Consider the following 26,003-nt stretch of genomic DNA (forward strand, 5'->3'; position numbering starts at 1 on the left):
TCAGTCTGGCCAGACTCCACATGAGACCTCTTCAGTCTTGGCTCGCTACGGTATACAGACCCTTCAGGGACCAAATTGGCAAGTACGTCGCTATCCCGCCACGCATTATCAATTCCATGCTTTGGTGGACAATCCCTTGAAACATGCTACACGGCGTCGCCTTTCAACGTCCAACGTCCACTGTCACGCTTATAACAGACGCCTCACTCATGGGATGGGGAGCCCATTTGGGAACCATCACAGCCCCAGGCAAATGGTCATTTGTGGAGCAAACACTCCACATCAACCTCCTCGAGTTATGGGCAGTCAGATATGCATGCCAATACTTCATTCAGCATATAGCCCACAAGACCATCACCATTATGATGGACAATACCACATGCATGTATTACATCAACCGTCAGGGTGGCGCCCGCTCCCCTTCTCTATGCTCAGAAGCCACCAAATTTTAGACCTGGTGCCTCTCACATGGGGTCACCCCTTCCCCTGTATACCTTCCCGGAATACTCAACGTCACAGCAGACGCCCTAAGTTGCATGTTCATGGACCAGCACGAGTGGGAGATCGACAGACACGCCCTCACCCCGATCTTCCTTCACTGGGGTCAACCGGAAGTGGACCTCTTCGCCACAAAGAACAATCGAAAGTGCCACCTCTACTGCTCCAGGGGAGCCCTGGGCAGAAGTTCCCTCGGAGACGCCTTTTCCATCGCATGGGACGCCTCCCTCCTCTACGCCTTTCCCCCCCTCCCACTCCTACACAGAGTCCTGGACAAGATCAGATCGAGCCAGGCACAGGTGATTCTGGTGGCACCTGCTTGGCCCAGACGAACATGGTACCCTTACCTCCTCAAGATGATGGTAGTAGAACCGTATCCCTTCCCTCCACATTGCGACCTCCTCTCACAAAACCACGGTCGAACCCTTCACCCAGACATCCCCAAGCTGAAGCTCCACGCCTGGCTCCTTCATGGCTCCAAGATGCCGAAACGGCCTGTTCAGAACAAGTGAGACACATACTAATTAATAGTCGGAGATGTTCCACCAGGAAAACGTACTGCTACAAGTGGACGCGTTTCTCCCAATGGTATGCTCAGACCCATGCAAGCCCACCACATCTTGCTCCTATACATACCTTACTGGACTACTTACTCTCTCTAAAACACTCCGGCCTAGCACTCAGTACTATCAAGGTCCATGCTGCGGCCATAGCGGCTTTCCACCGTTACCTACAAGGCTCTTCCTTTCTCGCTGACCCGCTGACCAAGCGCTTCTTCAAAGGCTTGCAGAACACCTTCCCTCCGGTTCGGCCACCAGTCCCCATTTGGGACCTGAACCATGTCCTTAAGAGCCTCACAAAACCCCCGTTCGAACTAATAGCGACCTGCTCTTTGTCTCATCTGTCCATGAAAGTGGCTTTTCTCGTCGCCATTACCTCCAGTAGGAGGGTGAGTGAACTTGCAGCTTTAATGGCTGACCCTCCATACACCGTATTTTTACAGGACAGGGTGGTACTCCGACCCCACCCTAAGTTCCTACCTAAAGTACCCTCTCCCTTCCACGTGAATGAACCCATACACTTACCTGCCTTCTTTCCGAAACCGCACACAGAACCGATCCACACCGTGTGGCACACTCTCGACGTCCGACGAGCATTGGCGTTTTACATAGATCGCACGAGACCCTGGCGAGCCTCGCCTAGACTCTTCATCTCATATGCTGATAGATCTAAGGGACAAGCAGTCTCATCTCAGAGAATCTCTAAATGGATTACATCCTGCATTAAGACCTCTTATACCTTACATAACAAAGACTTACCTGAACTTATCACAGCTCATTCCACTAGAGCGGTAGCTTCCACGACTGCCTTTCTTCGTAATGTGCCATTGCAGGACATTTGCAACGCTGCTACTTGGTCATCTGACCACTCGTTTGCACAACACTATGCTCTCTCCACCTCGATAGCATCTTCTATGGCGGTTGGACAAGCGGTGCTATCCACAGTTACTACCACAAGGCTCCAAACCCACCTCCGCGAGCCGACAACTGCTGTGTAGTCACCCAGAGTGGAGCACCCACGGGGACCACTCGAAGGAGAAGAAAGAGTTACTCACCTTGTGCAGTAACGGTTGTTCTTCGAGATGTGTCCCCGTGGGTGCTCCACTACCCTCCCTCCTTCCCCTGCTTGGAGCCTGATACTCTGGCGGGTAGAGAAGGAATGGAGGAGCCGCGCGCGCGCAGGCGCCCTTCAGTTCCAACGACACTAGAGGGCACCACCACGCCTGCGCGCCGCGGCAGAAACAACTAGAAAAAGTCTCCGGTCGCAGGCGCGAGGACGCACCAGCACCCAGAGTGGAGCACCCACGGGGACACATCTCGAAGAACAACCGTTACTGCACAAGGTGAGTAACTCTTTCTTATATGCTAAGGAAACTGTTAACAGAGGCTCTCTTTCCAGCCTCAAGAAGAAAACGTAGGATTGAGTCACGTGAACGGTTACCTTCGAAATCATAGGATCTAAAAAGTCTTTATTTTTAAAATAAAGCCTATATTGTAAAGAAATTGAAAGTTTAGGGTGATATTTTTAAAAGTGCCAAGAGGAGTTAAGAGCCTAAGTCCTATTTTTAAAAGTGATTTAGGCACTTGCAAGTTTAAGGCCAGCTACAGTTAGTTTTGCTTGCATAACTAATTTGGTTAGGGGTGTTGTTTTAGTGAAAAAACAATCATGCTAATAAAAGCCATATCATGAATGCAATTATACAGTTACACAGGTGACTTATACTGGTATAATGATTCCCCTTATTTTTGGGAAATAAATTGTACTAGTGTAAGCACATTCATATCAATATAACCATGCCTATCCTAGGGGGATTACATTGCTTTAACTATACTGATATAGCTAGGCGGTTACAACTATATTGTAGACAAGCCCAAGGTCAGCTTGAAAATGAGACTTTGGCTCCTGAACCAGCTAGGCACTTCTGAAAATTTTACCATTATTCTCCTCCTACTTCCTCTAGAAAGCGATTCCTGTTTGCTTCTGGCAACTGAGGCTATGTCTACACTGCAGCCTTTTGTCGGCAGAGACAATGCAAATGAAGCGCTCATTAGCATTTGTCATGCTGTCATCTGCATATTCTTTGCTAATGCTTTTTGTGGAAGAGGTTTTTGCGCAGAAACAAGCTGTGTAGACAAGGCTGTTTTGCGCAAAAAAAAACCTTTTTGTGCAAGATCCCTTATGCCTCAAAAAAGGAGGTATACAGGATCTTGCACACAAGGGTTTTTTTTGTGCAAAACGTCCCAGTCTATGCTGCTTGTTTTTGCGCAAAAACCTCTTCTGCAAAATGCATTGGCAGAGAATATGCAAATAACAGCATGACAAATGCTAATGAGTGCTTCATTTGCATTGTCTCTGCTGACAAAAGGCTGCAGTGTAGACGTAGTCTGAGTGTTTCAAGCTTTAAACCTCACGTGAGGAGGAAAACTTCCTCTAATCATGATTACCTGCAGCTTGAAAATTAAATGTATAGCTATTTCTCTTACAAGAAACTACTAAAGTGACTATAAATAAATCTTAGAGGGATAGCCATGTTAGTCTGTAACATTAAAAATGAGTAGTCCTGTAGCTCCTTAAAAACCAACCAAAATATATAGAATCATGAGTTTTAGTGGGTAAACCCACTTTATCAGATGAATTGGAATGGAAATAACAGTAAACACACACACACACACACACACACCAGAAGAAGTACCTGTCAATTGTAGGACCCGTGTTAATGAGGCTAATTAAGTGGGCTGGATGTGTCCATAAAAGATATTATAGGGAGAAAAATTCCTGTGTTTTCAATTTATTTACTTAGTTGTGCATTGGACAACACTTAATGTACAGTCAGTTTAATGTTTCCATGGTGTAATTTGTTTTACACAGCAACAGTATCAATGTCAAAAATTAAGCAAATAATGAATATTTATGGTGTCTACAGCCATATCTTAAAGGTGCATATATTCCTACACTCCATATCATTATTCAATTTCATATTTTCAAAGAACACTTGAGTATCACCAATATATACATTCAGAAAACAAGAGCTTGATAGAGAAATGTCCCAGGCATTTTAGCAAGCATAATCATACTGCCAGCTCTCTGTGTCTTCTTTTGTTTCCTACTTCCCACTTTCTACAGAATAAGTAAATAGAAACCTAATTTTAGACTTCACTTATACCCCTTCTGTCTGTTTTCTAACTTGAAACACTGACTTTGTTTAATTGGACAGCAGTAATAAAAAGACTAGTATTGCTGACTAAATTCTTCATTATTTGTTTAACTTTCTATGAAGAGTGAGTAGGGGGTAGGAGGTTATAATAATAAAGTCTAGCCTCTCACTAACACTTCTCAATTACAACCTCTGTCTACTGTTGTGTGCCTTTTGCAGCCTTTATCAAAGTCCTCTCTCTCTTAAAACGTGTTAATTGAATGGTCTTGTAAAGTGCAGTGGGATTGCCCCTATTATTTTAGATTTGACAAGGGAGAGGGGGATGGTATAGGTTCTAAGATGATAAAATCTCATGGAGAGCAATCTAATGCCTTCACCTCTTGGTGTTGGAATTGGTGCCCTAAGTACACAATGACATCATGATTTGAATAAAGACATTAATGTAGTCTTGATTTGAGGTGTGGCAGTAAATAACTATAACTGTGGCTGTATAGTACACAGAGAGAAGTGGTGTGTCAGGATTTGGTTTCAAACACTGGTCTTGAGCCTAGGCCAAGGATGGGCAGCTATGAATAGTGCTGCTGGTTAGAGAAAAAGATCAGCTTTGGCTTGTGAGGAACTGCACCTGAAATCAGAAGTAGGGTGAGAAATATGATTTGTGACAACTTCTCTCAGTATATTAACTTTAGCTGGAGTTTTTTATTTTTGCTTAATAACTTACTTTGATCTGTCTATTTTCACTTGCAATCACCTATATCATACTTTCTTATCTATATATAAAGGAGTATGTTTGTGCGCTAATTACTTGGACACTATAAGAGCTACCGCAACCAAACTTTGCATGGGATAACCTGTCATTCAGGAGAAGGTTTTAAGGGACTGTGGGAGGGAAGAGATGAGAGACTGACACCTCTGCCCGGGGCTGCATGGAGCTTGGCAGTGCAGGGAGAAGCAGCTTCCAGGGGGAAGTGGTGGGGACAGTCACTCACTAGGGCCGGCAACACTGGGTAACTCCCACTAGTCCTTAATAAAATCACTTTTGTTTATTATTAAAACCAGTATAAATAATTGTTAGCTGGGGGTGGATTAGGGAATGAACAACTGTGCATATCTCCCTTTCATTCATAGAGAGTGAATTTTATGAGCTTTCTCTGTGCAAAACTTTTATCCACTTCGTATTTTGAGAGAGTTTGTCGGTGTGTATGTCTGTTTGTTCAAGAACTCCTAAATGGTAAGACCACCAAATTTGGCATGCAGCCCTCCTGTAACTTAAACCCAAGGTCAGGGTTTGGTTGTTCCGGGAAAATGGAATGTGCTTGGAATGGGATTGTTTCTCATAAAATGGAAAGGGAGGGCTCTGTTATACAATAACCACATGTGGGCAGCAGGGGATATGGGATAGAAAGAAGGAACATGCATTCTTTCCCTGGCTGTGCCCACTAGAGCTGCAGCAGCCATGGAGAAGCGCTTCTCACCTGGCTCCAAACAGCTGTGGTGAAAGAGGGATGGGGTTGCCCTCTCTCTCCGCAGGGCAGCCCGCATACTGAAGCCTACTCCAGCGCAATTATTTAAATGAAGAAAAACAAACAATATTTGAGTAAAGGACCCGAGCAATGCTGAGTAAATCTTCTAGTACAGAATAATACAGATTTACTGGTGGTGGTGGGGAGGCGGGGATTGTTCCCTCTTTTGGGCTGTGTTCCTGGGTGCTGTCAAGTCCCTGTAGCTGAGCCCTCCCAGAATTGAGCTGTTATCAGTAAGGATGTTAAAAGGGAAGTAATTGGCTAATTGTGTTGTCGATATAATTTGTATTGATGACATGATTAGTCAATAAGGGAAGGCACTCAGTCCTGGCTCGTACTGGGTCCCGGAGCTACTGCCACTGAAGCTCTGCAGTTTAAATGTAGTAGGAGCCGGGTGCACAGGCAGCCTGGCTCTTACTACATTTAATATACAGAGAGCAGTGGGGGTAGCTCCCGGACCCAGTGCAAGCTGCGACTGAACTGGGCTTCCTCAGTCCCGGCTCACACCGGGTCCAGCAGCCCTTGTCTACAGGGAGTGCCAGAGGGGAGCTGGGATCCCCCCGCAAAAAAGTGCTGCTGCTGGGACAGCCTTTGTTCGCAGCCAGCCTGAGCTGGCCGCAAACACAGGCTGGCCCAGCAGCAGCCTCTGTCTGGGGGGGGGGTCCAGCTTCCTGCTGGGTCCCTGTGCAGACCAGGGCTGCTGCCTGCAGAAGCTGGGGCTGCATCTGCGAGCTGCACAGCAACCTCTGCTCATGACGAGCCTTGGCCCACCGTGGGCAGAAACTGATTCGTGGCAGCCTCCCCTGCCTCACCTTGGGCAGCAGCGTGGGCGGTGAAGGAGGGCAGGCGGCACTGTGGAGGCACCAGCTGAGGGGAACCGGCTTAAAAGTTTGGGAACCTCTGACTTAAGGAATATCTAATGTTGGAGACAGAGATACTACTCTCTGCTTGAGGAGACATGCTTAAGCTAGCTTGCTAGCAGTAGGAGGTAGTTGCAGCAGCACAAGGGGCAGGGCAGGCTAACGGCACCAAGTATGTGCCTATAGTCTTGGATGGGTATGTACTATATTCAGCATGACTAGCCTTTCTATCTTCCTGTGCTGCCAAGACACGTTTTAGTGCACTAGGTTAAGCAGTGCTAGCCCAAATATGTTTCCTTGATCTGGGAATTATATACTCCAGCTCCAAATGTAGATATACCTTTAAAAAACAAGATGCTGCCACCTTCACCATCTTACGTGTCTAGGTTGATTTTAAATACTTATTCTCACGTAGTTTTGCAGTAGTTTAGTCTTTAGCTGACAAAGGGGGGAGGGATTGGGGTAGCAAGGTCAGCAATTGGTTTCTATCTACTACCCAAACATCGAAGAAAGTATTCTTTGACATTACTGCTCTATGACCCTTTCAGGAGCTGATGATCCCAAAAGTTCTCCTGAGATTTTGAACTCTAGTTAAAGGCATTATTTTGGAATACTGAGGAGATGACTCATTTCTGGATTTGAAATTCATAGCTAGGGAAAACATTTAACAAGTAAACATTGATTCGGGCTTCCTTGGCTTTTCCACAATTTAAATAACCTTCTGTTTCATACTGGACTGATGATGAACCATGTATTAGGATTTATTGTTTAATTATGTGAAATTCAAGGCATTTTGGAAAGATATGTCTGACTCTGTACAGTCATTTATTCAAAATATGGTAATTCAAATTACATTCCTATTTCTGCTTGATGGAAATTAGAGCAAGTGCATATTCCCACATCAAAAACTATAAACTCAAAATTATTTTGAATTTCAAATTGATCAAAAACACAGTTGAGTATTACTCCTATGGATAATCGCTCTGGTGACCGCTTGTGTGTGTGTGCATGTGTGTAAATTTGAGAGAGAGAGAGAGAGAGAAGAGAAATACCCAGGATACCAGTCTGGCATATTTTTCTACTGGATGAAATCTCATTAGAGCATGTATATATTTATATGTAGTATCTAATAAATAAAGATACACTTGAACCTTTTTAATCTGGCAACCCTGGGAAACAGAGTTTTCCAGATTAAAGATTTTTCTGGGTCAGGGAGGAAGTAAGAGGGATGGGAGCAGGGCTCTTTACCTGGTGCTGTGTGTCCCCCGCCACTTCCAGGCACTGCCCCCTGCCACCATAGGAGCAGCAGGGAAAAGTCTCCAGCAGATCATGTTGTTATGCTGCCGTTCCCCAAGCTAGGCGTACAGATAGTTCAGAATAGGAAGCCTAGTCCGAACTATCTAATTCGTGCTGCGTGTAGCCGCGGGCACGGAGTCCGCACTAGTGGACATTTAATAATGGCGGCGCCCGGCAACATGCAAATGAGGCCTGGGAAATTCAAATCCCGGGCTTCATTTGCAAGTTCGTATGACTACATTAACCACTCTAGTTCGAACTAGGGTGGTAGTGTAGACATACCCTTATTGTGTAGTTACTATTTGCTGTTTGATCAAATAGCAAAAAAATAGACATGCCTGATTTGAAGTGGTTATTTTTGTTGACATTAAGCCACCATTAGAGCTGAGAAAATATTATTAATGGTTTTTGCATTTAAAACATCTATTTTTCCCATTCTTTGCCCAGCTTTATCCATTACACAGGCCTCTGTGTTTCCTCTTTTGCTGTGTCTGTTCTATTTATTTCATATGACACAAACATTAAAAAACACACTAAAAACCAAAAGGGAGTGACCAAATTCCAGATTAATTTGATTTGACAGCATAATTTTTAAATGCTATCATAAGGGACTTCAAAGCTATTAAAATCAATTTTTACAAATGGTACATAAGAGAAACAAGGCTGATTCTTGGAATAATATGCTATTGTTATGCCAGTGCTATATATATTACATTTTTAAAGTATAATTTATAACTGTAATTTGTGTGCAGATATGATACATTTTTTATTTGTGTATAACTTTTGCAGGCATTTATTTCAAATGCTGTTGTAATTGGTATAGGGACTGTGGTCTTCACTTGAACAAGTGGATCTGTTTGGGTTAACTGCTTGTTAATAACACTGTTCTATTTGACTTTTTTAATTTGGGACTGTACTCCAATTGAATTTTGATAACTCTAGCAGAAATTATTTTAAATGCCTTTTAAATAAACTATAGCAATATTGACCCACATTTTTCGGAGGTATTGACTCAGAAAATATCTCATAATTCTAATAATTTCTACGAAAGGAGAGGATTAAAATTCTCATGGAGATGTCTCTCAGGTGAGTCCTATAGACTTAACTGGTAAGCAACCAGGATTACAAATGTAGGTCAATTAAGGCTTTGGCAAGTTATTTAGGAACTTTAGATCATCAGTTTAAGTTTTCGGTGAATATCAGTTATCTGTTTAATGCTTTTCTTTGTGTGTGTGTGTGTAAGTCTATAAATATAGTATTCTAATCCTGGTGTGCATTAAATCAGTCTTTTAGCCAGGAGAGCTTTTTGGGGTCACAAATGCACCTTGAGTGTTCTTGTATTTCTGTACTGAGGGCATAATGATGGAACTGCCTGACCACAATTCTTCCTTCCCATCACCCATACCTGACAGGTACCGAGCTAAACTAAAGACCTATATCAACATAACTGCATTGCTTTAGAGGTGTAAAAAATCCACACCCTGGAATGACATAATTATACTGACTTAACCACAGTGTGGACATCACTGTGTTGCTGGGAGGGTTTCTCTTTTTGACACAGCTACTGCCTCTTGGGGAGGTAGATTAACTTGGGGATGCCGATGGGAGAAGCATCATCACTGTAGCATTGTACATGAAGATAAACCTTGCAATTTCTAGTGTCTGCATCTCAGTGATTGTATAGGTTGAACCTCACTGGTCCAGGACCCTCGTGACCTGACCAGTCCCAAACCAAGAAATTTGTTGTATCGGGGAAGTCAGTGCTGGCTCATGCACTCCTACCTGCCATGGCTTCGTTCCTAGTCACTGGCTCTGGGGCTTCATACCCCTGGGACGTTGAGGATTCACCACTGGCCACCAAGAATTTGTTCCCAGCCACAAGGACTCCCCTCTTTCCTAGTCTGGCAATACTCCTGACCCTAATCTGCTGTTTATTCTCCAGGAGTGCTTCAGAGTCGCTATCGATGCCAGGTCAGAGGTGTTGCTGGACTAGGGAAGTCTGGATTACAGAGATTCAACCTAAACTAGTTTTTGTACGTTAATGTTAGTGTGAGTTACTTGTTGGCACATTTTTTAAATTTTAATTGTTTAAGTAGTTTTAATCTTCCTTCTATCACTCGGATCTTTTTCTCAGCACCGGGGCTTACAAACATCTACTCAGGCCAGGTTTTAAGTACTGTTGGCTCACAAGAGGGACAATATTGGGAAGTCTCATATCCCTAGCAAATGTTTAATCTGTAAATCCTATTCTAAAGGCCAAAGTTGAGAAGGCTCATTTAAAGATGTTTTCTTTAGACTGCTCTTTGCAACCAGCTTCAGATCCAGGTACAGCACGAATTCTACTTCAGTCCAGGAGCACTCAGTCTTCTGAATGTAGCATTTATTAGCTCTACTAACTACAAAATGTAATGTTCATTTTATAGCAATAACACCCACTGTGCTATCAGCACTGGGTGTCTCACCAAGACCACAACCTCCCCCTACAATTGAACATACTGGCTTTGGCAGTCCTTTCCTCAGACTTGGAATGCTTATTCTCATTATCTTCTGAGTTGCAAAATAACATACAGGAATCCTCTATTTATTTCCTTCTGGCCCCTTCTTGGGAATTTGATGGGTTGGAAGAGGAATCAAGAACTTTAGTCCAGATCTTACAGAGAATGTGAGGGTAGACATGTCCTGGTATCCTGTCCTGTGGTCCTCAGGCCCCCTTACCTCTACAATATCTCAGAAGGTGGCTTTGTTTGAATTTCTCAAGTCCTTGTCACCTGAGGCATCACACATCTACACCAACACCTAGGATGACATTCTTCTCTTCTATTCATCAGCAGACTGCCGTTTCTTAACTGCTAACATGTGAAACTGAACAGTCAGAGGAAATTTCTGAGTAGGAACTGCTTCAGACTGGAGAATTAGCTGTGTCTTTTAGTGCGTCCCCAAAGTTATTAGTAGCATTTTGCTGAAAGAATAAAGGGTCAGCTGATAGCCACTCAAAGGCTGTTGAAATGAGTTTCAGATGGCATCAAGGCCTGTAATGACATAGCTAGTTTAGATCTACCAGCTCAGACTAGGGTTCATTCTGCTAGGGCACAAGCATTTTCTGCGACTTCCACGTGATGCGTACCCATTTCAGACATTAGCAAAGCCGCAAAATAGGAATCAGTCCATAGGTGATGGTTATCAAATGTGTGGGGAGGCTGAACCTCCCAAAACTATCCTGTGAGGCCCTTCCCATTATCCGCTTCCAGGCCCCCGTCTTCTCAGCACTCTATGGGTATGTCTAGACTACATAGCTCTGTCGATGGAGCCATGTAAACTAGTTTACCCAGCATAGGCAAAGAAGCGGGGATTTAAAATAAACATGGCCGCTGCACTGTGCCGACAATCAGCTGATCCGACACAGTGCGGCAGTCTAGACGCGGATCTGTTGGCTGGGGAAGCCTTTGCCGACCGATCCCTTATGTCTCGTGAAACAAGGTTTACAGGATTGGTCGGCAAAGGCTTCCCCAGCCGACAGATCCGCGTCTAGACTGCCGTGCTGTGCCGGATCAGCTGATCGTCGGCACAGTGCGGCAGCCATGTTTATTTTAATGAAGCAGGGATTAATTAAATCCCCGCTTCTTTGCCTATGCTGGGTAAACTAGTTTACATGGCAATGTCAATGGAGCCATGTAGACTAGACATATCCTATGGGCATGTCTACGCATTAGCCTTATTTCAGAATAATGTATTTCATGTCTACACAGTAAGCCTGTTATTTTGAAATAAATTCGAAATAGCAGCTTCTTATTCCGACTTCTGTAAACCTCATTGTATGAGTAGTAAGGGAAGTCGGAGGAAGAGTGCTCTGTTTCGAAATAAGTGCTATGTAGATGTGCCTAAATTTGAAATAAGCTAATTTGACTTAAGCTACGCAATTGATGTTTCTCAAGTTGCGTTGCTTATTTCGAGTATAGCTCTGCTGTGAAGACATGCCCTGTGAATCTTCCTCCATGGCTGGAACCCCAGGCTGGAGCTGTGGTTAGTGGGAGCCAGCCTATGGCCAAGGACTCTGGGCAACCAGAACTGGTGCTTGCCCAATGGTTCTCTGGGGCTGGATGTGCTTGTGTGGCCTGAGGATTGGGAGGAGTACCCCTAAGCTCTGGTAGAGAGGTCCAGGGAGGTGGGGCCTCAGGCAGAAAAGTCAGGTCAGGGTTAGGACTAACCTCCTTGAGCCCATGGTTCACCCACCATCCATGATTCAGTTCATATGTCTACAAAACATTTATTCCATTTTAGAGGCAACAAAGTTGAGTCCTAACATTATGTCACAGAGGTCACGGAGTCTATAATTTCCAGACACCTCAATGACATTTTCTGCTTCATGCAGCTCCCAGGCACAGGCTCTGCAGCGCTCAGTCACCATGGGGTATAGTTGGGATCCCAGAGCCATAATAATGGGGGAACCCTAGAGTCACAACAACAGTGTGTGTTGGACTCTCCTCTCTCCCCATTTTGTCACAGTTAGTTTTACTAAAAGTCAGAGTCAGGTCACAAATTTTTATTAATTTTATTTATTGTCCATGACTTTGACTAAAAATAACGATGACAAAATCTTAACTTCATTTACTGTGACAGAGCAGTACTGCAGTCTGCTTAAACTAGCTTTCAAGAATCCACCTCCTTTCATATAGTTATTGCTTGCAAGCCTCAAGAGTGGAATGCATATATGTTCATTTAAGCACTTGAAGAAGAAAGGAAAAGTTATTTAACTTGCAGTAACTGAAATTCTTAAGCATATGTTGTTCATATCAATATTTCCTGCTATTAAAGTACTGTAAAATCTGGAGTTTGTGGGGGTTGAGCCATATCACAATTCATGTCCTTAATTTGGGAGCATGAGGACACTCAGAGCTTATGCTTGTCCACAGCAGACATTACTGTCCAAAAGGAACTGATTTGTAAGCACGTGAGACACACACACACTCAGGGTATGTCTACACTACAAAGTTAATTCGAACTAACTTAGTTCGAATTAGTTAATTCGAACTAAGCTAATTCGAACTAACAGATCCAGACTAAAAAATTAGTTTGAATTAGCGTTTTGCTAATTCGAACTAGCATGTCCACATTAAATGGACCCTGAACCGGGCTTAAGGATGGCCGGAAGCAGTGCTGGCAGGGCATCATAAGAGGACTTAGAGCGTGGAGATGCTGTCTCAGGCTAGCCGAGGGCTGTGCTTAAAGGGTCCCGAACCCCACCCCGGACAGACAGTTCTCAGGGGTGTCCTGCTTGCAAAGCAGTCCTGGCTTGGATTGCCCGGAGTACCCACACTGGGCACATCACAGCACTCGGCCATCAGCCCGGCTGCACTTGCCGCAGGCTGCAATCTGGGGAGAGGGGACAATTGGGGGGGCTGCAGGAGAGCTTCCACCCCCAGAAGCCCGCAGAACCAGCCTAGTCCTCCCCATCGGGGGCGCGTACCCCATTCCTCCCTCACCTCCTTCCACTTACCCTTCCCTAGCCCCTCTTCTTGATGTACAAAATAAAGGACAATTGTGTTCAAAAATGGAATCTGTCTTTATTGAACAAAACTGGGGGAGACTGGGAAAAGAAGGTGGGAGAGGGGAAGAGAAAGGGTGGGAGAGGAGAGGGCAACTAAAATGATCAGGGGTTGGGAACAGATCCCATATGAAGAGAGGCTAAAGAGACTGGGACTTTTCAGCTTAGAAAAGAGGAGACGGAGGAGGGACAGAATAGAGGTCTCTAAAAGCAGGAGTTGGGTGGAGAGGGTGCATACAGAAAAGTTCTTCATTAGTTCCCATAAAGAAGGACTAGAGGACACCAAAGGAAAGGAATGGGTAGCAGGCTTCAAACTAGTAAGAGAAAGTTGTTCTTGACAAAGCAAATAGTTAACCAGTGGAACTCCTTGCTGCAGGAGGCTGTGAAGGCTACAACTAGAACAGAGTTTAAAGGGAAGTGAGATCAAGTCATGGAGGTTGGGTCCATGGAGTGCTATTAGCCAGGGGGTAGGAGTGGTGTCCCTGCCCAAGGTTTGTGGAAGGCTTGAGAGGGATGGCACGAGACAAATGGCTTGGTCACTGTCTTCGGTCCATCCCCTCCAGGGTTCCTAGGGTTGGCCGCTGTCGGCAGACAGGCTACTGGGCTAGATGGACCTTTGGTCTGACCCAGTACTGCCATTGTAAGCTCAGGGCTCAGGGTCGGGGGTCTCAGTGGACCACCTTGATTTTCATGCACACCTGCTCCTGGGTGGCCAGGCTGGCAGCTCTCCTGCCCTAGCCGGCCACTTTCCTGTGCCTAGTGCGGAGGTTGTGGACGAGGTCCACGATGTCCGCACTAGCCCAGGCGGGTGCCCGCCTCTTGCGGTCCCAGGCAAGCTCCCGGGAGCCGTCAACCTTGTCCTGGGAAGAGGGGGAGGGCTGGGGGGCATCAGGTGGGTGGCTCGATCCGTGCCAGGTGCAGGGTCTGCTGGCTGGGTGCTGGCAGGCTTGCACCTGGCACGGGCACCGTAGCCAGCCCGTGCCCCTTTAAGGGGTCCAGGGCCGGGAGGGGGGCAGACGAGTTTCCCTGGTGGTGGCCACCAGGGAAACCTGGGGAGGGCTAGCCTCCCACTAGTTTGAATTAAGGTGCTACACACCCCTTAATTCGAAATAGCTAGTTCGAACTAGGCTTAATCCTCGTAAAATGAGGTTTTCCTAGTTCGAACTAAGCGCTCCACTAGTTCGAATTAAATTCGAACTAGCAGAGCGCTAGTGTAGCGCCTATTAAAGTTCGAACTAACTTTGTAGTGTAGACATACCCTGAGAGAGGAATTAAATATGTATATACAATACATCTCAATGAGCTTTTGTTTTTGCACTCTCATTTTTGCCCCAGATGAGGTTACAGCAGCCTGGGGGCTGCATTAACTTGTGACAGATGACGACAGTCCTGTAGGGATTATGTGTTATCTGGGTATTGGCAGAGAACACTTTCCATTCCTGCCCACATCATTTCTCTTTCCACCAGATGCTTCAAATAGGGAGGCAAAAAAAGCAGGTATGTTGGCCCTGCAAGATGGGAATTTCAGGAAGGGGTTTGTGGATGTGTTTTTCTCCCTGTATAGCACCTGTGTTTCACAAAGGAAGTTGAACAGAGCAGAGAATCTACCCCAAAGCTATTTCATATAGAACAGTTAAGATTTTTCAGAAGAAATAAAACAGGATCTTGGTAAAATGTTCAAGATTTTAAGTTTCTTACAGTTAAACTTAAGATTTCATTTTACATATCACACGGGGACGCAGAAAATGCATGACAAAGCCAACAGTGTTTCGTTGTTTCCATTCATGAGTGTTTTCATTCTAGTTAACAGAAGGGGAATTCTGTCATTTTGACTAGTATTATACTGTGGGGTTACTTCTAGACTACATGGCTCCGTCGACGGTACGTCGACTACATCGCTTCGTCAACGGTTTCTTAGGGTACGTCTAGACTACATAGCTCTGTCGACAGAGTCATGTAAAATAGTTTATTCGGTATAGTCAAAGAAGCAGGGATTTAAATAATCCCCGCTTCATTAAAATAAAAATGGCCACCGCACTGTGTCGACAATCAGCTGATCCGGCACAGCGCAGCAGTCTTGACGCGGCGCGGTTGACAAGGGAAGCCTTTGTCTACATTTCCAGTAAACCTCATTTCACAAGGCATAGCGGAGTGGTCGACGAAGGCTTTCCTTGTCAACTGCGCCACATCTAGACTGCCACGCTGTTCCAGATCAGCTGATCGTCGGCACAGCACGGCAGCCGTTTTTATTTTAATGAAGCGGTGATTATTTAAATCCCTGCTCCTTTGACTATACCGAATAAACTATTTTACATGACTCTGTCGACAGAGCTATGTAGTCTAGACGTACCCTAAGAAACAGACAAACAGAGTATATGAAAATGGAGTATTGAGGATAGCCTATCAAGTCAGAATTTATATTTTTAGAAACAATTCCAAATTGATGAAGTATGGCTGCAGACAGATATAACACTTGCCTTAAATAAAATCTAACAGATTTTCCTCTTTTTATTTTAATTATAGATGTTATTCTATGTTTATATTATTATTATTTATTATAATAATATTATAACTTTCCCACCCAAAATAAGTACAGTATTGTAGGAGAAAACAACATTTCATATCTACATTTCAGGTGACTAAATGGTGGATTTAGTATGTAGTGAAGTTATTCATGTGTTTGAGCGTTTTTGAGAATTCGGCCCTTAGATTGTGAGGTCTTTGGGACAGGGATTCTCTTCCTATTTTTTTCAGAAGCATTTTGAGAAGAATCAGAATGTATATAATAAAGTGCGCTCTCCAAGCTGTATAGAGTGGGAAGAGGGAAAGAGAGGTTGATTTGTAGAGATTCTCTAAAGGAAGTACATGCATTTTTCTACCTGTCTGTTCTGTTTAGGCTCTTTTACTGTGCTGATCATCCTAGAATCTGAACACCTTCTAGTAGTGCATTAAGCATTGTGACCACTAATTTGTCATGTGTTTGTTCTTTAATCCTCTCCCCAGCAAGAGAAGTGTATGCAGTGGGATGCCTTGTCTTGTTAGTTATTTGTTTTTTTAAATAGATATACCTGTTACTGTGTGTTAGAGAAGGTAATGTTAAAAAATGGTCCTTGCACTTGGAACAGAAAGTGGTAAGGTTTGTGACAGTCCTTAGTTCCAGGAGGAGTTCATTCAACAGTCTCAGACAGTCCCTGGAAAAATTCTGTCTCCTGTATAGGCAAACTTTATACTGAGAGTTCCATTGTGCCAGAGAATGTAGTTATTGACTATGGTCTTCATCCTGAAGCTTTAGATGGTCTTTTAGATATCCTGAGCATAGCCCATGCAGCAATTTATAGATAAGGACCAAGACCTTGAACTTGATTCTAAATTATATGGGAAACCAGAGTAGAAAGCAGAGGACAGATGTGATGTATACACAGTAGCCTAATAGTTGCTGAGGAGATGCACTGGCTGTTCTGACTCAATACTTTGTAGGACTTATTAAAAAAAGATTTGGCAGAAAATATTCAGAACTGTTCAAGATGTAAAGATTCATACAGAGCTCATAAATACTAAGTACTCTTTTCAATGAAGTCCCATTTAAACAAATAAAATTTAGCAATAATTAAACAGCTTCATGTTAACATTAAATACTAGCAGACAACATAAGGAAACAAAAGCCTTTTGAAGAGTAGCACATCTTGGAACACCAAGTATTCCAGTCTCTTCTAGTGAGAAGATGCTGTTTCCATAGGGCCTATAATAGTAAGGTTGCTTTGCCTTTCAGGCTAGGTCTACATGACAAAGAAAAGTCGGAAAGAGATATGCAAATTGCAAACCACAATTTGTGTATCTTTTTCCACTTTTCTTTCAAAAGCAGCTTTTCTGAAATTTGGCCCAGCTACATGGGGCCAAATTTCTGAAAAACCTCCTCTTTCGATACATCCCTTCTTTCTCATACAATGAGGATTACAGGATTGGCAAAAGAATGCATCTTTTTTTTCGGAAATTGTTCCAAAAAAGCGGACGCTTTCCTTGAACGTGGCATAGCTTTTCCAGGATACCTCCGGTATCCCAGAAAAGTTCTGAAGTCTAGACATGGCCTCAGAGATGGTCTTGTCCCTTTTTCCTGAAACAAGGGTTCTGGATAAGATTTCTGGAAGCTTTTTTCCTGTTTAGCATCTCTGAATCAGTCATGTTAAACGTCCAAGATTTGTAAATAATTCAAGATGAAAAAATGAGTTATAATTTAGTGTAAATCTCTATTTCCATTAGTTTTTGAATATACTATTTTTTCATCACAGAAATAAATGTGTTTGGACTGCTAATGTTTTTAGTCAGAAATCACTCTTCCTGAGTGTTGTTTTGGCTATACTATAGTCTCTTCTCTCAAATCTTTGAATTATGAGTTAATACTATGCAACAAAGTGAAAGTATGTTTTGAGAGGAAAGTGATTGTGTAAATATTTTGTTTGCCCAACATTTATGGCAGATTTTATAAGCTCTGTTTTACTATTAGGACAGAAAATCTGCTAAACTAAATGAGAGGGACTACCTGCCTACTGCAGAAGCATGATACTTTCCCCCCAAATGTGCAAGCTCTATGCATGTAGATGTGGTGCTGGATTTGTTCCTAAGACTATGGAGGTTCTCATGACAGTAAAGTAGGTGCAATTCTGATGTATTAACGTGAAGGTTGGATAGGATGAGGACTTTGCAGCGAGAGATCCTTGCACAAGCTGTGTCAAGCTCCTGAGGTGCTACTTGTGTGAAAATATGCAGATATGGCAGAAGAAAAACTAGGGGATCTGCTGTCACAAAGATCTTTTGATCTTCTGGCAGTAGTGGGAATTTGTACAGTGAGAGCTGCCTAGAGCCATTAGGCTGAAGAATTTGCTGTGAAAAAGTTCTGCAACTGTTTTGTGGGCTAAGGAAGTGGAAGAATTCCTTTGTAATTCAGTATGCCCTTCTGGAGTTGCCTGGTGCTTGACATGCTACTTGCTAATAAGTCAGCTTGTCAGGATTAATTGTGTCTTTATCCCAAGAGAGATAGAAGATCGTGATGAGTCCTACTGGTGCTGGTTATGACATGGTAGAAAGTGAGGAGGAGGGCTAATGGGGGACAGAACCTCTTTCCCTAAAGAAGGGGTTCTCAAACTTGTGATACTGCAACCCCCCTCTCCATAGATGCAACCACCCTCTCAGTTGTTCGCGACCCCCCTCTAAGTTGCTCGCAACCCCCCCCCCCCAAGTGGTCAGGACCCACAGTTTGAGAAACGCTGCCCTAAAGAGTTTTCTCTGTCACTCAGTCCATGATTTATCAATACCAAATTCACAGTCCATTGTGGTAATTTCACAATCATATGATTTTAAAAATATTTTTATTATTTCAGCTATTTAAATCTGAAATTTCATGGTGGTGTAATTATAGGAGTCCTGACCCAAAATGGAGCTGGGGGGGGGGTCACAAAGTTATTGTAGAGGAATTTCTACCCTTATTTCTGCGCTACTGTTGGTGGCAATGCTGCCTTCAGAGCTGGGCAGCAGGACTGGAGAGTGGCAGAGCCACCACCTGAGTAGCACAGAATGACATGGCATGGTATGGAATTGCTATGCTTACTTCTGCTCTATTGCTGGGGATGGAGGGGAGGAGAACTGCCTTCAGAACTAGGTGTCCTGCCAACGGTCATCATCCTCCACTTGCCTAGCCAGCACAGAAGTTAAGGGTGGCAATACCGGGATCTCGCTAAAATAACATTCCCTGCAACTCCCTTTTGCATCAGAACCTGAGATTGAGAAACCCTGGTCTCCCCTGTGAAATGTATATAATATAGGGTAAAAGCACATAAAAGACCTGATTTCACAATCTCTGATGTATTTTTCATGGCTGTGAATTCAGCAGGACAATATTTACCAAGAGAGAAATTCTGTAACATTGTGATTTAATTGTGAATTAGCTGGAAGTTAACTGGAGCTATTTTAAAACAAATTTATAATTACTATTTCATAATTATACATTCAGAGATAATAGTGATCATTAAGTCACAGACAGTACATTTTCTATTGCCATGCAAGAGGAATGACACAGCTGAATTTCCCTAGTTAACAGTTTTCAACCAAGAGTTGACATTAAAAAAAATAAAGTCAAGAAACTCCTGGGTGAGTCACGGAAGTGGGCGTGTTTCACTAGAGCAAGCTTTCATAACATATCCACCAGTGGTCAAAGACTAAGAAACCTTGGCACATACAGTCTGGTAGAAAACAATCCTTGTAAATATACAATACAGCTTCCCAACATGGATTACAACTGAATTGCTTTCTATAGAGGCACAGCAGAAGTAAGTATGCTAGTAGCAGTAATAATATTTGCTTATAAAGTAGCCTGTCTAGTTGATGTATTTTTAAATCAGTTTTGAATTCAGGCAAAGCTAACTTTCTGTTTTCAGTATTATTGGTTTAGTTCGTTAAAACATCTAATCTCTAGAGAAATGTGAGGTTTATTTGTGGTAGGTTAGGTATGTTGATGTTAAAAAGCAAAGTTAAGGATATTGTGGAATTAGGAAAGTATGAATGAATTAAAGATATGAAAGCACATTTTGTGTGTGCATGAGAGAGCGATCATAGTAACATTTCATATGGATAGTATTTTTTTTTAGTAAAAAATAAAGTATATTTTGAGAGCAAACTTGATTTTTCCAGTTCAGTTGGGATTTTCATTTTTTTTTAAAGTCCTAAATGTGGAAGGAAGGAGTAGTAGCATAATAATTCTCAAAGGTATTTCATTACAGTTTTAAACCTGGCTCTAAATTTTGAGTCAGTAGAGTTGCTTACAGTTATGCTGTCTAAAAAAACATCCTTAGAGTGACTGCTATGTTTTCGGTAAGCCAAGACTTTGTGAATAGAGACAGAAACTCTTTGTCTTTGAGCTGTTCACTATACAAAATAGTAATAGCAGAGAAAAAGATTATATGCAAGGAAAGTGCTCTTTTTTTATTCAGAGATTATATTTTACAAAATATAGCTATACATTTTATATAGCTGCGTTTTTGTGGTATTGTTTTTGAGTAGAAACCATTGCAGCTGGGAGGGTGCTTCTCAGCGCAGGTAGATGCACACTAGCACTGCTGTTTTTAACAAACTAAAAATAACAGTCTGGCAGCAGTGACACAGGGCACAGTTAAAGTTAGCTGGTAGAGTACAATCCTTACCCAGCCCATGGATGTGTTGCCAACCTACTATTTTTAGTGGTCTTGCTCAAACTAAGGATGTTAAGTATTGGGTAATTGACTAATCGAACAGTCGATGCATTTTGCATTGACTATTCAGTTAGTCGATAGGGCACCTCTGCCTTTGAAGTTTAGCAACAGCACTAGGGCTATTGCTACACTTCAAAGGCGAAAGTGCCGTGTGGAGCCTGGGGTCAGCCACGGCATTTCAGAGTGGCAGCGATGCATGGAGTCCCCAGCTGATCCTAGGTTCCATGTGGCACTGGTGCTTTGAAATGCCGTAAGGAGCCTGGTGCTGGGCTCTCCGCGGTGTTTCAAAGCGGCAGTGCCGCATGGAGCCTGGGGTCAGCTGGGGAGTTCTGGCTGATCCTGGGCTCAGTGCAGCACTGCCACTTTGAAAGGACATTAGCAGCCCGACACCAGGCTCCCCGAGGCATTTCAAAGTGGCAGCACTGCACAGAGCCCAGGTTCGATCCCAGACTCCATGTGGCACTACTGCTTTGAAACGCTATGTACAGCCTGGGGATACCCCAGCTTGCCCCAGGGCTGCATGCAGCTTGTAGCCCGGGGTCTGGCCCTAGGCTTCAAGCGGCGCTGCGGCTTTGAAGTACCCCCTCTTCTTCCTCCCCCCATCCTTGCTGCCTCTATCTGATAGAGGCAGCAAGGGGGCCGGAAGCAACTAGTTGACTATCCTCTTGACTATCCAATAAGCATTTGTTTATCAGATAGTCGACTAGTCCTTCACATCCTTAGCACAAGCAGAGCTAGTGCAAGTCTTTATGTCCACATTGGGAAGCGCACTCCCAGCTGTTGTGTAGACTTAGTCTATATGAGGATTAAGAGAAGGGATGCAGTTTCTTCTGTTTTAAAATATTGTATGTTTCTCATATAATTTAATTAGATTAAGCTTCTAGTTTAAACAGATTACTTAACGAAATTTCATTTAAACAATTCATTTATCTAGTGGCTAATGATTTTTAACTTGTATGCAACTACACTAGAGGAAGTGAATTCCACAAAACCTAAGGAGTTTCCATACTTACGTAAGAGCATACATACAAGATTGGGGATATGCTTTGAGTGTATGTTAAAGAAAAACAAGTGGAAATACTGAAATACTACTATGTTTGGAATGGAAATGGGTGTGTGTGAGATGTATATTAATTAGAGTAAGTTTCTACAGTAACTTATAGTATTTAGGATGTGATTCTTATTTATCATTTAACAATACCTCATTTCTAGGTTGATTGGTTCTGAATTTGGCCTCCTTTTATTTTTTCTTCTCTAAATTTGCAAAGTTCAAGTAATTCTTTAAATGTATAGCTATTCTGTCAAGACATGATTTAAAGCTCTTTTAAAATGCCAGATTCCTCTTGTTCATGTGGAATTCTACAGCAGCACATCACTATTGGCACATGATGGGGGGAGGAAAGTGTTTTATAAGGAAAGATTGTAAATAAAATTTTCCAAGGAGTAAGGAAACTAAAGTTAATGAAAAATATTTTGATACATAATGTGACTGATTTGGATTGCTTTGTAATGTTTTTTATATTTTTTATAAGGGATTTAATGTGAATATATTGGTTTTTATTTGAATAGCAAGCTGTTGAAAAAACGAGTAGGAATGCAAAAATGACTCAAAATATGACCTCCTTCAACAAACACTTGGGATTGTTATGAAACAATGGGGGATGGCATTTGCCTGGAAGAGATTGACTTGATCTCCTGTGGAGCCCACCAAATAGTTTTTGGTCTATCTGAACTGGTTGGATAAAAAAGTAACTCTATCTCTCTGGGATAATTACTTTTGGGAAACAGAGAGAGACCCAGGCCCCCAAAGTTTTGAGATGTGAGGTAAGATAGGTCTGTCTAGGAAGTAAGGTAGATGTGTGCTGACCTTTTTGTTCTTTCACAAATTCTTTTCTCTTATTGGGTGCACCCATCAGATTACAGACCTGGTTTCCCGTATCTTACTTTGAGTGCAACCTTGTACTCTAGCCACTTTACACAGGCTGCAGCCCCTGTTCCCAATCATGATAATACAACAGGCCCAACTGGGTTTAGTGCCTGTCAGTTTCCCTTCAGGAGCTTATGACAGACTACATTTGCAGTAACACAGAAATAGCGACACTCAGAGTCCTACTTACTTCCCCTTAGAGATGTCAACATGTAGTCGACTAAACGACAGGCTTATTGGTTAATCCTATCAACTATATGCACTCCCCCCCTTGCTGCCTCTGTACCAAAGACAGCAAGGTGGGGAGGTAGGAGCTGGTGCCTGGCTTTTAAGGTGGCTTCCCATGAACACTGGATCCTGCAGAGCCGCCTGCCCTCCCACCCCGCATGTGCTGGTGCCTCTGATAGAGGGGCAACAGCATGGAGGGTGAGGGGGGCAGCAGGGAGTCCATACATGCAGGAAGTCGGCTTTCAAGGCAGCTCCCCACACATATCAGGGCATGTCATATGACAAAGATGGGAAATTTTTCCGCTATCAGTACTCATCAGATACACATGTCCTCTTGCTTCTCGCTGAAGGTATATAAGGGCGAAGTGTACCTGCCACTATTCATTTCTTCTCACTTACACATGACAGAGAGAGAGATCCCAACAGTTCAAGAAACATCAGCTTTCTTGATAGCCTTACTAAATAATTCTACAATTAGAGTATAGTAATAGTCATAGCTTTTAGTAATTCAGTTGCCTGGTGCAACTTTTAGATCTTATTTGGTTCATCAAGGTTTAAACAGTGCCCCTCATGCAAGGAAACTCTCACAGCTTCAGATGGCTACTCAAAGTGCCTCTACAGTCTGGGATAATTGCATATTCCTAGTGAATGTGTGATTTGTAAATCTATCAGTTCCTAAACTAGGAAAGAAAGGGAAACCTGCCTTCAGGTTTTCCTAATGACCAAGTCAATGAGACCTGCTTCTGAACCGGGCTCTCTAGACTGCTCCCCTCTCTTTCCCACACCGTTCCCAAGGGACCTTCTGAGCCAGTCTATACAAGGACTCTTTACCTTCAAGAGTGCCAATTCAAATGACAACCATGGTAACAGCTTCATTCTCAGTCAGACTGCAGAGAGCTAGAAGCCTCAGGTTGCCCATGAGGGATTTCTCAAAAATGTGGTAGATTCTTTCACAAAAATAGTTGCACTTCAGTGGAGAGGATAATGATGTAAATCAGTGGTCTCCAACTTTTTAAAGCACAAAATCACTTTTTGAATTTAAATACAATCCAGGATCTACCTCAAACCCAAATAGCCTTGCCCCACATCCTTCCCTCCCCTTCTCCGAGGCCCTGCCTCTGCTCACTCCGGCTTCCCTCCCTCCCTCATCCTCCCTCCTTTTCACCGGGCTGGGGCAGAGGGTGGGGGCACAAGATCTGGTATTTGGGCTAAGGGATTTAGAGTGAGAGGGGCTCTGAGCTAAGCCTGGGACAAGGAGTTGGGGTGCAGGAGGGGGTTTAGGGTACAGGCTCTGTAGGGGAGTTTGGGTTCAGGGGCTCAAGGCTAGGGCAGGGGCTTGGGATGCAGGAAGGGTTCATGTCTGGGGCGGAGATTCGGAGCTGGCTCCAGCTGGGCGCTGCTTATCTCAGGTGGCTCCTGGTTGGTGGTACATTGGGGCTAAGACAGGCTCGCAGGTCCTCCAAACCACTGGATCCAACCCGCGGACCACCCTGGGGGGATCCTCAGGCACACAGCTGCACCGTTTAAAGCACAGTCCATGCAGCTCTCTTCTCTACAGGGAAGGGGAAGCTTTGTGTGATCTCCCCGCCCCCAGCCCAATCCTTAGCTCCCATTGGCCAGAAATTACTGGCCAATAGGAACGGACCACAGCCAATCTCTCAGCTCCTATTGGCTATAAACCAGCCAATAGGAGCTGAGTGAGTGGCCTGAAGGGGGGGAGCAGCCTGCAGATTCAAGCGGGCCTGCACAGTCAGGGAGCCCAGCCTGCCTTGGGGAGTTGCAGGGCTGCTGGCTTAGGTAAGCGCCTCCCAGCCAGAACCTGCCTCTGGCACCTTGCTTCTCCCACAGCCCAACTCCCTCCCCCAGGTCACCATCCAAACCCTCTGCACCCCTCTGCCCCAGGTCACAACACCCTTCCAGACCCTATACCCCCTCAAGCACCCCTCCATCAGAATCTTATCCTGCACCCAAACACCCTCCCATACCCAGCACCCTATTCTGCTGCCCCAAGTCACCATCCACACCCTCTGCAGTCTGCATCCCCTTTTCCCCTTCTCCCAGGTTACAGCTCCCTCCCGGACTTTGCACCCCCTCCTAGCCACTCTCACCCAGGCCAGAATCCTCTCCAGCACCCACATTCCCTCCCTAACCCTACACCCCAAACCCCTGACCCAGGTCACAACCCCCTCCTTTGCCCAAACTTTCTTGCAGACCTCACACCGTCTTTTGCACTCCAGTCCCTTACTCCATGCACCCATCTGAGCTCAACCTCTATCCTAGACCCTGCTCCCTCTCCACAGAAAAATGTGGCCCTTGATCACTTTCCAAAATCTTGGAGTGCACCCCCACCAAAAATTATTGCCCACCCCTACCTACAGGCAGGTTTGTGGTACATTTTAGGATGAAAATCTAGTTTCAGTACTTTTTAGCTTCAAAATAAAAAAAGAAGTTAGTGTCAGACACTATTTTGATTCTAATTATGTTGAATGTGCAGTGATTTTTTCAAGAAAGACCCTGATACTTATTTTTAGCCAGCAGATTTAGAAACAATCATTTTACATCAGGGGAATAATTCTAATATTGCTTTCTGAGGTTAGACCACAGACACTACATAATAGCCACTTTGGCTTCTTGGGAGAGGAGGAAACTGCTTTAAAAAAGTTTCTAAAGGCAAATTATATATGAGAGATGCTCTTCTGGATAAATAATTCACTTACTTGGTTGTGTTCTTATATGTTCCCTTGATATTTTTTCCTTCTTTTAATCCCTGCTCCCATTCTAAAGGGATGAAAGATACATGAAAGTGAGTGAAGTAAGGAACATGAAAGAGATGTAAATTTCCTTTAAATGGCATTAATGTTCTTGACAAAAAAATCCAGTCGAATCTAATATCTTTTTTGGTGTTTCAGCTTCTCCTCTAAGACCAAGACACACCAGACATATCATAGAATACTAGAACTGAAAGGGCCAGCTCATTCCGACTTCTGTAAATCACATTCTATGAAGAATAGCACCGATTCCGAAATAGCTATTGCGAAATAAGGTGTGTGAAGACACTCCACTTCGGCTATTTCGAAATAGCCCCTCACCATAGTCATTCTAAGTTATTTCTTTTGGGGTTCTAAATCAAGATAGCACATCTATATTAGGGAAGCCTGTCTCAGACTACAGTCGCT

General features: G+C 43.7%; 1 protein-coding gene across 5 annotated transcripts in view; it reads left to right on the forward strand.

Annotated features, from left to right (window-relative positions):
• The window catches only part of ZC3H12B (zinc finger CCCH-type containing 12B), a 116,588-nt gene that overhangs the window by 64,294 nt on the left and 26,291 nt on the right, over window positions 1-26,003 (forward strand). Inside the window, exons 1-2 of one of the 5 annotated variants that reach the window (XM_089781624.1) lie at window positions 19,458-19,754; window positions 25,737-25,870. The exons of 2 other annotated variants lie outside the window; for them this stretch is intronic. The gene's annotated coding sequence lies outside the window, so the exon portion shown is untranslated. Of the gene's footprint in view, window positions 1-19,457; window positions 19,755-19,782; window positions 25,871-26,003 lie in introns of those variants that run through there. 2 more of the 5 variants (XM_006136146.5, XM_025178013.3) reach the window with 2 other exon arrangements.

The sequence above is a fragment of the Pelodiscus sinensis genome, chromosome 13 (assembly GCF_052426305.1).
Source record: "Pelodiscus sinensis isolate ZL-2025 chromosome 13, ASM5242630v1, whole genome shotgun sequence".
Classification (NCBI taxonomy): Eukaryota; Metazoa; Chordata; order Testudines; family Trionychidae; genus Pelodiscus; species Pelodiscus sinensis.